We start from the raw sequence: 14,652 nt of genomic DNA, 5'->3' as shown, positions 1-14,652 counted from the left end.
TTTGCGTTTTATTTTTTAGAAAAGTCAGCAGCTTTCGCTTGTCAGATTTATGCCATATCAAATCCATCATAATAACTAGCTCACCACAGCAAACATTCCAGCGTTAGTTTCAAATGAAATGAAATGTGTGTGATACATGATCATGCATACCTAGCTAGTGAGCTATCAGGCTAATAGATACGCAAGCTTGGTCGTAAAAGCTGGACGCGTAGTTGATCCCACCGTGCCCCTTTCCATGCAGTGATGCGGACAGACAGCAACCTTCTCTCATACCCTCGTCGCACGAACGCCGTGTACGCTTCCTCGGATGGATACGCAGTCGTGGAGATCATCCTATCGGCAGCTTGGAAACTAACAGTTCCGCGGTCGCTCACCAAACGCGGCGGCGCTCAGCGGGATTCACGCGCGAGCCGGCCGGGCATTGCCAGTCGCGCGCGAACTGTTCGGTGTTCCCGATCGCCGTGTTCAGACGCGCAAACGCGGGCGCGTGTGTTGTCGAGTGGAGCACCTGTCAGAGGTACTCTTCTCTGTAGGCGGCGCACCAGGTGTTGACGGTGCCCAGCCAGAACATGTGCTCGTTGGTGTACTGCTGCAGGCCGGGCAGCGACGGCTCGCGCCCCTCACTGCGCTGATAGCGGTTGTAGGCGCGGCGTTCCATACGCATGCCGCCGTTGTCGGCAATCTTCTGGCTCTGGGCCATGACACCGTCCACATGTGTCGGGCACACAGATCGTGGTCACGGAAGCAAATGGTGTTTGTGTCGCACTGGATGGAAAACGGGGAACATCGACGCTCTCACTCAGAATATCAAACCTCGTGGATGATACTACAGGTTCTAGTATATATAGTTCTAGTTCTAGCATATTCAGAGGTACGAGGTGAATGCCATCATTCAACACTTTTAACACTTTTCGGTATGGTTGGCGAACCTCCGTAATCCTTACGAGACTAAGGGATGGATCACACCCTACAAGCGGCTCACTCAGAAAGGGGAAAAAAACGGAAATGACGGTGCCACGAAAGTTGCACTTTGCTGATGCTACCCTCACTGGATATAGTTTTTAACCAAATTTTTCCCAGATTGCGTTTAAGGGAATGTTCCACATTTGAAGGTACTACGAAAAGCATCAGATATGAAAGGAAGACGTCACTTGTAACTAGTGCTATGCTTTTAGGTGTAACAAATTTGCTCTAAATAAGACAATTTCACTATTGCGTAAGTTGTTCAGTGCATTAGCGAGGAATATTGGTCACGTAGATAAGACAGCAGTATTAGCCTTTTTCCTCGGAAAAACAAGGAGAATAGAGATATAGTTAGATTGATATTTCGGCGACATGCCCTTCTAGAAACAATAGCATAAGTGAATATTGATAATAATATTATATATATATATATATAGATATATAGATATGTATATATATATATATATATATATACATATACTCTTTCAACACTGCCAAGGGAAAGGGAAGGGTACATCTTAATAATATTACTACTCTTTACTTCTGCTATTGTTTCCGAGAAAGACACGTTGCCGAAATACCAGCCTAACTATGTCTCTACTCTCTTGGTTTTCCGAGGAATAAGGCTAACACTACCGTCTTATCAATTTCACTTTTTAGCTCCGTATGGTTCTCAATACGTTAGATAACATATTCACCTCTATATTGTACGATCTCAAATCGTTTTGTTACGTCATGTGATTAATATTGCTGCAACATGCCTTTCTCGAAACAATAGCAAAGTGAATATTGGTGTTAAGAACATCCTTATATATATATATATATATATATATACCCTTTAAACACTATCAAGGGAAAGGAAAGGTTATATAATAATAATATTAATACAATTCACTTCTGCCATTGTTTCGAGAACGGTATGTTGGAGAAATATCAACCTAACTTTGTCTGTACTCTTTTGGTTTTTCCGAGGAATAAGACTAGTACTACTGTCTTATCAATTTCACTATTTAGCCATGTATGGCTCTCAATACGTTAGATTACATATTCACCTATAGGTTTTACGATCTCAAATGGTTTTGTTACGTCATGTAATGTTTTCATCATCAATGTTTTCATCTTCGCATTTTCCGGGCGTTGCGCTATGATTCTAGATCTATGCGGAGATACGTAAATGAGCCCAACTGTTCTGAAGCCCTGACCACTGGTCCAATAATCGTGGATAGGCCAAGTCATCCTCTACGGGCATGTAGAGCCTGTGGTGACAAGTACCGATAGCGCACATTTGGATGCCGTCGGTAACTTCCGCGTTCGCTGTCCGTTATAGGAGCTAGGGGTGCAACCACCATTAAAGGTCCCACCGCGCGCCTCCCACGCGGGCCCACACGTGCCTGCATGTCGACCCTGTCGACAGCAATGTTGCTGTGCTGATTCGATGATGCATTAGGTGCTGTCCAGGAGGAGGCTGCGCGCTTCCGGCTCCCACCATTCCTGGAGCTCGCCCTCGGCGTTAAGCTGACGACCCTGCCCAGCGGAGAGAGGTCAGTACTGAATGCCAGGCGTGATCAGCGCGAAGTCCACTTGTTCTTGCGGCCGGACGAAATACAGGCTTAAAAATGACTCATTTTTGGCAGAGCAAGGTATGAAGATAAAAAGTGCACGATTTATTGATGGGACAGATCAAGGCATTCATAGTTCGCAGGAACAAGAGCTGCAGACAGCCCGGGTTCAGGTTAGTTCATTTTGAGATATAACTCAACCGAATCACCTGACTACTGACAGCGCAAAGCGACACTGTAAGAAGACACAACACATCTGTTGGCCGATTTCGTCATCAATGTAAAGTATGTGAGCAACAGTTTTAAGCCAATGAATTGCTTTTCGCACGTTGGCGCACTTGACAGAGACTGTCCTGCGCAAATTTAATTAGCTTTTCTATTCCACGCTGTGTAAATGTGTTAGAAATGGCCAGAGCGGCGTCATGCCTAGTGGTGAACACACCATGTGAGTGACCCGCACGGCCAGTCCTGAAGGTGTATGTTCAAATATGCAGGCAGCAGACGGTTCCCGGGTTTATGGCATGTGCACCTTCTTGTGAGACAATGCGCGAAAGGCCCTTGTGCAGAAGAAACCAACGTGAACAGGTTCAAATGTTGTTCTACTGAAGAGCAAGTCTACGTTTATCGCTGCATTGCGAGCCGCCATTAAACCCGTTGCGAAAGGTGCGTTGCCAAAAATCGGATAGAAACGCATCGGGCAGTTTTTCAGTTCTTGTAAGACTAAGCAGTAATTGCAACTGACCGTTTAAACTTAGAATTCACGCGCATGCTTGCCTGGTCGTCGAACAAGTGCGTAATTTCGTGACCAATCAGGAATCCGAAGGCTCCGTAGCTCATTTGCTTAGGCCTGTCATTGCTGTAAAAACCTCCTTGCAAAATTCCCGCCGATAACCCTGCAATGCCAAAATAGTTGCAAGGGTTTAAAATTACATCAGATATTTGACATACGGATTAGGGCTGTCAACATCCAATTATCTAGCTAATATAGCGATAAAATTGGTTTTTGAAGTCAAATAATATCAACAGCACTGAGAGCCGCCGCGTGCCATGCAATGCCACGCCGCGCATGCCTGGTGGAAAGGCTGTCCCCTTGCTATCTGGAAATGCATCACATAAGGTAGGATTTCAATCCACTTAGTTGTTGTCCCTAAGTCCACCGTGAAGTGGGAAATAGTTTCACACATCTATTTAGATTGAAGGCAGATCGATGGAAATGGTAACAGCAAAAAACTAGCCCATGTCGTGAACAATGAACTAATTCGAAAGCAGCAGTAACAGCTTTGCAGTTCAAGGTAAGTTGACACTGTTCAGTTACATACAAACTAGCGCGGAGAGAAGCTTGAGTGTTCCTTTTGCCGTGCCGCTGGTAACTGAGCTGAAGCTGAAAGCTGGCCAGTGCTATGGCGGGGGAAAGTCCCCTCACAGATGTTATTATCCCATCTCTTGGCAAAGGCGATGGCTTCGGCGATCGCCTCCGTTGATCTCCGGTCGTTATTGCCCCAGGGCTCACGCAGCTTTCTGTAGGAACAGTTGGTGCTGAAGATAGTGTTGTTCAGCTTGTTTCGGAGGAAATCGGCGTCGGTGAGCTGAAGGTCTTCATAGAGCTCGCTCACAACGGTGTCGTTTAATATTTCGTCCAGGTAGGCGACTGCATAGGTAACGGCCCTCAATTTCTCACTTGCTTGCAGCCTGCCGGAGAACAGGACGTCAGGTGTATGTACATGTCTGTAGATGCCGGAAAGACTCTATCGGCCGCTAAGGAGAGAGAGCTTCGGCGACCGCTAGGAGTTAGACATTTGTCTTGTGACTCTAGCAGAATGTTTCTGGTACCAGAAATATTCAGGATACTTCGCAAATCGACAGTAACATGGTCGTTCCGGAGCAGATTACCGTATCTCAAAACGTGTTATGCAAGCATGTAGCAGAAATTTCTTGAAATTCAGTTGCTTCGGGGTTTGGAAATTGTTCAAAAAAGATAAAATTTACAGACCAATTGAACTGGCCTCACTGTCCAGGGTATTCGATCAGGCAACCGGTAGAACAGTTGCCACTGAACTGCTCTGAAACTTTGAGCATCATCCACCAAATGGGGCATCAAAAACTCGCATTCACAGATTTCATGCTCTGAAAATGTTTGGTGCTTACCTCTTAGGTGGAAACGTGACGACACCTTGTGACGCATCCATCCGGGTGACCCCCTGCAGCATGGCACCGAGCTCCTTGTGAACATAGACATTAGCTTCAGGACCGCCGTTTTCGTTCCCTGTTCGAAGTGATTCTTCACAGCGATCGCACTGCGATTGCAGCAATCCCACTGAGATACTGAAACCTAGAACACGGAGGTTCGATGCATAGTGATCTGGAGCTATGTTTTCCACAACAAGAACCACACCATGAAAAATTCATGCGCGTTGCGATAGTCTGGTGACCGCGGTGGGGTTAGTTATGGAGAACGTGAATATGCGCACTCCTTTTGAGCGCCAGTCGAGACGGAAGCGAAAACCCCCTGCGTCATGCCCACCGGTACATGAATTCGTCGAGACACTCCTTCCAGCGGGGCCCGTGCTCGGTGGTGCCATACACCTGACCGAAGAGCTTGAGGCGCGCGTCGAGGGCCGTCAGGTTCAACTCATTCACGGACGAACTCACCACACGCCAAAGAAATGAGTTAGCCTGAACCCTGTTGGCAAAAAACCGCGCGGTAGAGAGCAGCGAGATCGCACGAAGTGAGCGAGTGAGCAAGACCACTTATTCCTGTCGCATAATGTTTACTGCTGCCCCCCCCCCCCCCCCCCCCCTTCAGGTTTACACGCGTAAATGGCAGAATGACGATGAAAACTCATACACATCCGTTGTCATAGACGCCTACAGAGGCAGTTGGCCCCATGTGGACAAAACCGGCAGCCTGTGAAACGACCTGCCATTTTCTTGTTTGCATGCAAATTTTATCTTTGTCAGCCATGTCGACCATTCACGCTCCGCTTGGGGAATTCCCACGCTGTGGTGACCGGCAGAAATCGGCACGAGCTTTGCTCGTTACCTCTCCGATGTAGTCTCCAGCAGCGCCGGCAGCATCTCGAAGAACTCCGGGTACTGGACATTGACAGACTCGGTACCCGAAACTCGGCAACAAATATCCACCGAGTTCTCACTGGCGGTGACCTGGTGACCTGCAGCAAAGAGATGGATGTGCAGCATACCTGAATACTGGATGCCTAGTTCGTGAAAAATTAGTGACTAAAGCACCAATACTCGATGAGGCCGAAAGAGCTCATGTGCTACATCATAAGGAATAGCCTGTCAGTTGATAAACGACCTTGCTGGCTGATAGATAGAAAATAAAAATAAAGGCAGCAGCAGAGGGCACGTCCCTGGTTATCGTGGGTCTGCAATGTGGGCAAAACATTACGCGTTCGGCAAGATGCATTTGCCTGTGCCGTCCAAGAAGCAAGGAGTTCTAAAACAGTGCTGCAGCGGCTGGTCTCGGCTGCCGTGCATGACAAGTCCAGCATCATTCAAGCAGAAATTCTGCAAAAGTGGGCAAGGTAAAACCGTGAATGTCTGAGGCACACATACTTGAAACGCCAGTAGGTTCGTAACGCACCGTTAAACCTTCTGGCGATAACACACATCACAAAGAGGAGCAAACTGTCGTTGAGTCGGCGCCGAATGAGTGCTTAGGATGACAAACGGTGTTGATGGTGAGTGAGCGCAGTCATAAACGACGATGAAACACCTTGCAGTCATGACTTTGTGGTGAAATATAGCCTGGATCTGAATCTGAGTCTGGACTGAGTAACAAGAAGTGATACCAACCGTGTAAAGCAATGGCTGAAGCCAACTCCATCACGTGCTAACAAACGAGCATGTAGCTTTTCCAACCCAACCGTGTCTGTTGTCAGCATGGTGTGGCATATCTGGTATCCGGCGTCCTCCAGAAGTTCATTGATGTAGTCCACCCAGTGGACAATGGGCACCAGTTGACTCAGCTCGTCGAGGGTTATTTTGTCGTAGATTCGGAAAACATTGCGTCCACCTCCCCGCCAACGACATCTGTGGACGTGACGACTAGCCAAAACCCGCTCACACATCGGCACGCCTCTGGGTCCACGCCCTATACCGAAAGCTGGTCATAATTACAGATAAATACGTATTCCGATAATTACGTATAAATATTATTGAGATATTACAAATACGTATTCCAAACACACAAATGCGGGACGATCATGCGGCAAATCAGTGAACGACTCAAATTTTGTGGCCTCACGTTGGCAAGTTGCATCTAAAAGCGAAGCGCAGCTTCCTGCCTTGTTGAGCGCGGGCTGGTTCGGCCCCGTCAACACGATCATGTCCACCACGCAGCCGTAGAAGGCCTGCACATCCGAGTCATTGAAACCTGCCAGACAGCCAAGTACGCAGTCAGAATTTTGCTCGATGCTGTAGAAAATGTAAAATGTCCTGCGAATTTCTTGGAATTTCGACCGAATCCTACGAAATCACCCAGCCTCTGGCCTTAAACGCCTTACCCCGGAAGGTGGGTGGGGGGTGGGGGGGGGGATGTCCCCTCGTGGTCCTCCCTTGCCCGCGTCCTTGAGGGCAACACGACAGACGGTGTCACAACAGCTCAAGATACCAATGCTTTTAGATTTCGTAACTTTGACCACCGAGGTTTGAGACTAAATGCATGATCTGCACCCAAACAGCAAACGAATCTCGCCGATTGTACGCGAAGCAGAGAAATGGTCAATACATCACGTACCGCTGTACTTACCTTTGATGAGATATGCTTCATCGAGCCCACATGATGGAGTGCCAAGGTTGATGATTTGCCGGCTGTGGTTTTTAACGTCTGGTATGAAGGTAATCAAGAAAAAGTAGCTGTGTGGATCCCCAGCTTCCGGTTCCGATATGTGGCATCCGTCCTTTGGAGGGCGTCCTCGTCCCTTGTGGAGGCTGCAAGGAATGGTCAGAGTGGTGTTACCCCTGCCAGTAAGCGATTGTTACAGCAGGCATCCGCGCAATAATGAATGACGCATATCTCATATCCTCTCCTCCCATTACACCTATTCTTTCAATTAACGCCCAATTTTCGGAAATCATGATAAAGAGTTTTCGCTTTTTTCTTGTTATTATCCATCAAAATGTTACATTTTCGTGTTCTTAGCCCCTAGAGACGTAATGGACGGGTGATAAGCGCCTTCGGTTCCTCGCGAGGCCGCCCGGCGTCAAGCTCCAGTTGCGTCATGCCCATTAGCGCTAATATGGCCTCTGCAGTCGCTGGCGCTCCATCAAGAGGTGCGCGACGACGTGCGTCACGTTCACTTAAAAATGAAGATATTGATCGCATGTGACGTCATTGTTCGGAAGGTTATCATCCAGCAGGCCAGATGGATGATGCCAGACCAGCTGTCATCTGTCAGCAGGTCACGCTACTTTATGCAGTTTATCACTAAATTTAGATTTAGGAACCATTTAACTGTGACGTCACATGCACAAGTATCAGTTGCTCCCCCCCCCCCCCCCCATAAAGAAAAAGCCCGGCCTGTACAAACCTTTATGATAATGCATATGCCATTCCAAGTGTAACGCAGTTCCTTACGGTATGAATATCCCAACATATCTCTTAGCTTTTGCTCAACGAAGGTTGGGGGGAGCTTGCCAGGCCCCTCCTAACGTTAATCCTGAATAACACGGTAGCCATTAATGACGTCATGCTTTGTGTCCCGTCGCTGGCCTTGTGATACTTAAATCACGGTTGTCATGTTGCCAGCATTTTGTTCTGGTCAGGCTTTGATTTGTGAGTAATTTATGAACGTCATGTCGGCCAGGTTTCTTGCCAAATCGAATAGACAGTTCAGTTGCCGCGAATGTGGTAATGTTTCTATTTTTCTCGAATAACACAAACATAAAAATACAATAAAAATATACAATTAATGAATACACAGTCAAATATTCGAATACACACTTGACGTGCCGCCAGTGTGATAATGCTACTTCTTTTTCGTCTGATAACTATGACCGTAATTATTGCAGTTCTGCCAGGCTATATATAAGGGTGAGGAGTCAGGTCACCCGAGGTCAAGAGAGTCCAAACACGTCAACTTATTCTTCCGCCAGACTTTTGGCACCTGCACTCACAAGATTGTTTTTGACGGCACAGCGTATTAGTATCGTTCTGAAGAACACCATGCGACCGATATTAGTATGCAAGCATTATAGCGAAACAGAGTAGACCTGAGCCCAAAGACCAAGCTCGACCTCAGAGGTAATAAACTGCCCTCCCAAAAATGCCGCTGGACAGCTTAGACGATAATTTATCCACTAGCCTTTCGATATCATTTGACCTTCATCACTGAACAAGATGAGGTGATACACTAAAAAAGGAGTAATAATGAATGCTATCTATATTGAAAAAGAAAATGTCCAGTATGGGCGCTTCCGCTTCTGCGACTATATATACATCGTGTGATCCAACAGACATATCGGCCGTTGTGACGCTCTCCAGAAGAGGTGGGCTCATAAGCTGTTGTTTTCCGTGAAGGCGGGCTCATCAGCCGCTGCTCTCCCGGAGAGATAGCCTCATAAGCGCACGTCAACTGATTCAGGAGAGCTTATTTTTTATTTTATTTTATTATTTTATTTTATTTTATTTTATTATTTTATTTTATTTTATTTTATTATTATTATTTTATTTCTTATTTTTTATTTTTTATTTTATTAGGAGAGCTTATTTTTTTTTATTCAGTCAACTTATTCAGGACGTCAGGAGAGCGCTAACGTAAGAGCATGCTGTAGCTGGCAGTGCTGCACCCTTTGAGTGGGCTGGTGCGCCGGGAACGCCGCAATGCCCCAGGTAAATCAGCTGAGCGATTGCGCGAGCGACATCGCACAATTCACAACACGTCCTTTCTGGATCCCGGTGCGCATTTGGAACGCTAGCCTTTTCTTCGTCGCACACGGTGATCTCGTAGCCAATCGGCTGGTGACTTCTAAAATCGCTTCATGAGACTGGCTGGCCCGTGACAGCGCAACACCTCGTCTTACTTGCGCAAGGCCCGGGCTCTGCCTGTGGCGCGCTGCCGGCGGCTGTTCGACTGCGTTTGGCTCTGGGATCGGCTGCCAGGCCAATATACAGCCCTGGCCGGGACTGGTTAGCGGGCGTCAAGTGACCAGTGTGCCCCTACCCCTACCCCGCGGAGATGACCGTCACCCTGCTGATCATGCGATCCGGTCTGTCGAAACTCCGCGCGACGGCCGGCGCCTCGGCTGGCCGTCGGCTGCGTCATGAACGAGCCAGCCTAACGTCTCGGATCACAGCGTGTTCCCCGAGGGGGGGGGCATAGGTTTTACCCCTCGTGAGGATCAGATTCGAGTCTTACTCAACGTGCACGGAATAATGCGCAGTCAACGGGTCATATGATAAGAAAAATACGTCGGCGACCATGTCCTGACGTTGAATAACATGCGTGACTGTACTTGCAGCGCCCGATTTCAACCATTTTAAACGCTGCATAACTTATGCGCCACACAATGACAAGCCACTGACCTAGAATAGCAATGCGAGATGGGCGAGTAATAAGGCCTGGTTTTCGGGTATTATGCATTTGCACAAAAAATGCCATCACGCGATCCTGCGTGATGTGCGATCACGTGCGATCACTGATCAACGATGAGACTCCCTGAGACCGATCATAGCTAGTTTTACAACGCTGCCATGCATGGCGCACCACACGCGGATTCATCACGCCCCGCAACGGATTCATATGAAAGATATATGAGACGGCGGCCGGACCAGAGTTGTCGGCATCGCGATATGGCACCAAAGCAGTGCTGCCAAATGCACTTAGTTACTCGCGCAGAGGCCGGATTCGACGATTTTTACATACTACCGTACTTCGTGCGCCGCGCGCTCACCGGTTATCGACGTTGACAAATACGTCGCGGAGGGGACATGTTGAACAAATAGGCGCCGACCACCGCCAGCAATTTTCGGGTATCGTCTAGCGCTGCAGTGTTGCAACTCTATGCTTCCCGGGCCAGTCACGACCAAGCACGGCACATACAGCGACTGAACTTCACAGACTTGCAAATTCCGATCACCAGCTTTTTCAAAGCCGTGCTTGAATTCGAGCGAGGCGCCGTGTCTGCAGTAATACCGGCTGCGACTTGTCAGCACCGCGCGACGCGTGCGGCCGGATGGGTGCTGACGCGATCAGGGATGTGCCAGAGACGCTCGAAGTAGTGAGCAACTTCCCGCCCATGTGACGACTGCTGCTGGGATCATCCGGGTCACGTGATCGCTGTCGTGGAGCGGCGTGACGCTGCAGGGATAGCAGTGAACCCAAAGAAGTTCAGCTTCGTGAAGTTCAGCGGTGAGTGCTACGGGCGTATCGTATCTGCCCAGGTATGTCGCACCTGCTCAGTGCATCGTACCTGCATAGGGTATGTGTAGCTTCCCAGGGTGTGTCGTACCTGCCCAGGTATGTATGTCGTAGCTTCGCAGGGTGTGTTGTACCCACCCAGGGTGTGCCACATCTGCTCAGGGTGTGTCATACCTTTTTAAAGTGTGTCGTACCTGTCTAGGGATGGGGGGGGGGGGGGGGCGTACCTACCTGCAGTGTGTAGTAGTTGCTCAGTGTGTGTTGTACCTGCCCAAAGTGTATCGTGCCTTTTTATGGTGTGTCGAACCTGCCCAGGGTGCGTTGTGTATGCTCCGGGTGTGTCGTACCTGCTCAGGGTGTGTCGTACCTGCCCAGGGTGTGTCGTATCTGCCCAGGGCAACGTCGCATAACGGACGAATGCAAAGTGGGTGCCATCGCAGGCTTCCCGACATCGCAAGACGTCACCTGTCTCTGATCTTACATATATGAAGTTAACTGACCAGTCTGACATTGTTTTTTCAGCGAGCTGGCCCTGGCGGCACATCCGCTTCAAGATCTGAGGCTCCATGACATCTGGAGGTGGACTCCACAGCATGATGCGGCCTTCCAGGTCGTAAAAGTGGTGCTGATGGTGCCACCTGCCCCGCGTCCTCTGGCGTGGCTCGGCCAACCATGCCCAGACGCACGCCTCAAACACTCGATGATGATGACGTTTATGTTTAGTGTGAGGGCGTGCTGACTGCTTGGCCCCCATGAATTACTCTTTGTTCAACAGTTAAATGGTCACATTAAGAGGACACGGATACGTCACATACATGACATAGAATCTGGCCTTGTCAAGAAACCGAAAAATATTGCCTTCCCGCATTACGCTTGACTCGCCGAAATGGCGCACACACTGCGAAGGAGGGAGGGTGCGTTATATCAAGGCGTGTCGCGAGGTGCAGCGACCACCTCAGCGAAGGCGGCGCGGTTAGACTGCCACCACGTAGCAGGCATCGGTGGGTAGCGATGCATCCAGTATTCTGAGGCGGCGCAGCCTAGCTGCCTCCCCCCTCAACTCACGGAAGCTTGACGCCGATGATGCCAACCGAGGCTTAAGGCTCTCTGTTAGTAGTATGCCCGTTCTAGCTCACTTACCACTGCCTGTGCACAAACATTGCTACTGCTAGATACAGGTCTTTAGCAGGGGGTCTCAGGACGAGAATGCAAGCTGCTTGAATGACACGCCTAGCTGCGACGTCAACTAGCCCTTGGCCCGATAAGCCACGAGACTCGGTGTCCAGCGGTACACCATGTCCTTCCCACTTCGTGACAGCATAGTGAACAGGAATAAAATGTCCTGAACGATGGAATTTGATGGATACGAATTTTGCAACACCATAAGACTACTAAGAAAGTTGGATAACATCGAATGCAGATCGTCAACAACCCTATGAAATACAACCCTCCCAAATGGCTGCTGGTTCAGAGGTGCAAACCGAGATGCAGTGATGGCGAAAGCCAAATACTGGGGACACTGTCCTGTACAAATGCGCATCCAGCACCAAAATCTATTATCGACCTATCTGTCAACATCTTCATGATGATCCTGAAGATGCACTCTTCCAGTCAAAAAATGCGTAATGTGCCGCACCAAACACCCACATTCCTGTTGGGTGGTCGGGCAACTGCGCCAGTTTGCAGGAATATCTCAGGCCCAGACCCTTTCTCCTCGTGATTACAGGAGGCTCGAGGGATCGACAAGTCGGTCCGCCGTCGGAGAGTTCCTGGATGCCACTGTTGCAATACGGAGCGCAGCATGATGTGTCATGAGGCGACCGCGGTGCAAAAGAACTGTAATGTAGCCAGGGCAGTGTACTGGCACATCACACCATGGGACCAGTAACGACGCCCGAAGCGGTTATGAACCAACCTGCGGCATCGCTGCAAATCCAGCAGCTGTCGAAGAAAGAAAGACCGAATTGAGTACGGCAGCCCGTGAGGGAACGGAAAACAGAGCTCGGCCGCAGTGCGGTGGGACCGGCTCGTATGAAGTGGGTTACGGCGTGTGGGTGCGACCGCCTGACGCACAGTGTAATAAGCCGTACGGAGAGAGTGTGGAGACACGAGTGACCTTGGAAGACAGGCGGTGGAACCGACAGAGTTCCCTGTCCCCCGCTAGATCCGTGCTGGCGGAGAGCTCTCACGGGGTGGGACTCGGACACAGGTAGGTGGATCATCATCACTAGATTTTGCTCAGGTATGAGCTGGCAGATGAGGCGGAGCTGGATGGAGACGCCGGATGGTTTCCACCGAGACGTTTCGGAATGACGGACGGATATTGACGTTCTGAGGCGGAGCTGGAGGCCTCAGGCATGAGCTGGCGGAGTTCCCCACAAGACGTTCTGAGGCGGAGCTGGAGGAGACCCCGGTGGTTTCCCACCAAGACGTTCTGAGGCGGAGCTGGACGGAGCCCCCGGATAGTCCCCGCAATGACGTTCTGAGCGGAGCTGTACGAACCCCCGGATGGTTCCCCACCAAGACGTTCTGAGGCGAAGCTGGACGGAGCCCCTGGATAGTTCCCCGCCAAGACGTTCTGAGGCGGAAAGCTGGACGGAGCTGCCAGTTGGTTTCCCACCAAGACGTTCGGAGGCGGAGAGCTGGACGGAGCCGCCAGTTGGTTCCCCACCAAGACGTTCGGCAAGAGTTCGGAAACCGCCTGGGTGCTTATGCGTGCAACTTTAAATGCATATGCTTTCATGGCATGGTGTATGAGCGTGCGCACGTATGCGCGTGCGTGCGCATGTGTCGGTGAATTGATGCGTTGGCTTACTTTGAAGTCAGAGAGGGTAGAACGTTACCTTAGCGCCATCTACGGGTGTAGTGAGAAGCATTCGTTGATATTTCTGTCGGGAGGAAGTGACGAGTGGTAAATCGAGCGAACGAGTGTGGCGGGGAGGGGGGGGGGGGGAGGGCGATAGTTTTTTAAAGTCATTCCACTACAAGCTATAAAACCATACAATGCCTTAAGATAAAGCTAAACTAGTAATTACGCATGGTTACACACATCGCACCCTTCTGTAACATTCACCCAATTTCTCCGTGCCTAAACAACGTATGAGGGTTCTAATTTTTGGTCGCTGACTTAAGTCTAACCTCGGCCAGCGCAGTGACCTGCTATGAACTTTAAAATTTTCCCCCGTCTACAAAACGGATGCATTAAAGGCACCAAAGCTCTGTGTTACCATGCTCAACTTTTTTTCCTAAGCCCCGGAAACAAAAAGGGGAATGGACTTCTGTAACCCCCGGCGTTCCCGGCTCAGACCCTGCCTTCATTTGCAATAAAACTTTGCTATAACAAAAAAATTACCAAAGTTGTCATCCGAATTAACGCCCCAGCACAGAAATGGATAAACACAACATAATGTAATGAGGCTTTCATGTAAGGCACTTGTATACAGTATTTTCAAGGCTCACAATGAACAGAAAAGATACTCGAAATCGCATGCCCGTATCTATCTGTTTTAAATTCCAGACAGGGAAGAAAAAGACACTAAATGTGCTCGGCCAATGACGGGGAAATCCCAGAGCGTCCTTTTGCTGTCCTAATAGTATCGTACTTGTGTTCGCGGCAATGTTTAAAAATGGCACAGTGGCCCTTTAGCGAAAACATTTGTGCGTATAATATATTTCATCTCCTGCAAGAAGATTGTTAGGATAGGAGGGAACTATCCCCTGCTATTCGACGATGGAGGCGGACGCCCCCC

This window comes from Pollicipes pollicipes, unplaced genomic scaffold (genome assembly GCF_011947565.3).
Source record: "Pollicipes pollicipes isolate AB1234 unplaced genomic scaffold, Ppol_2.1 Scaffold_4295;HRSCAF=5057_pilon_pilon_pilon, whole genome shotgun sequence".
Lineage (NCBI taxonomy): Eukaryota > Metazoa > Arthropoda > Thecostraca > Pollicipedomorpha > Pollicipedidae > Pollicipes > Pollicipes pollicipes.
Note: the sequence above shows the minus strand (reverse complement) of the source record.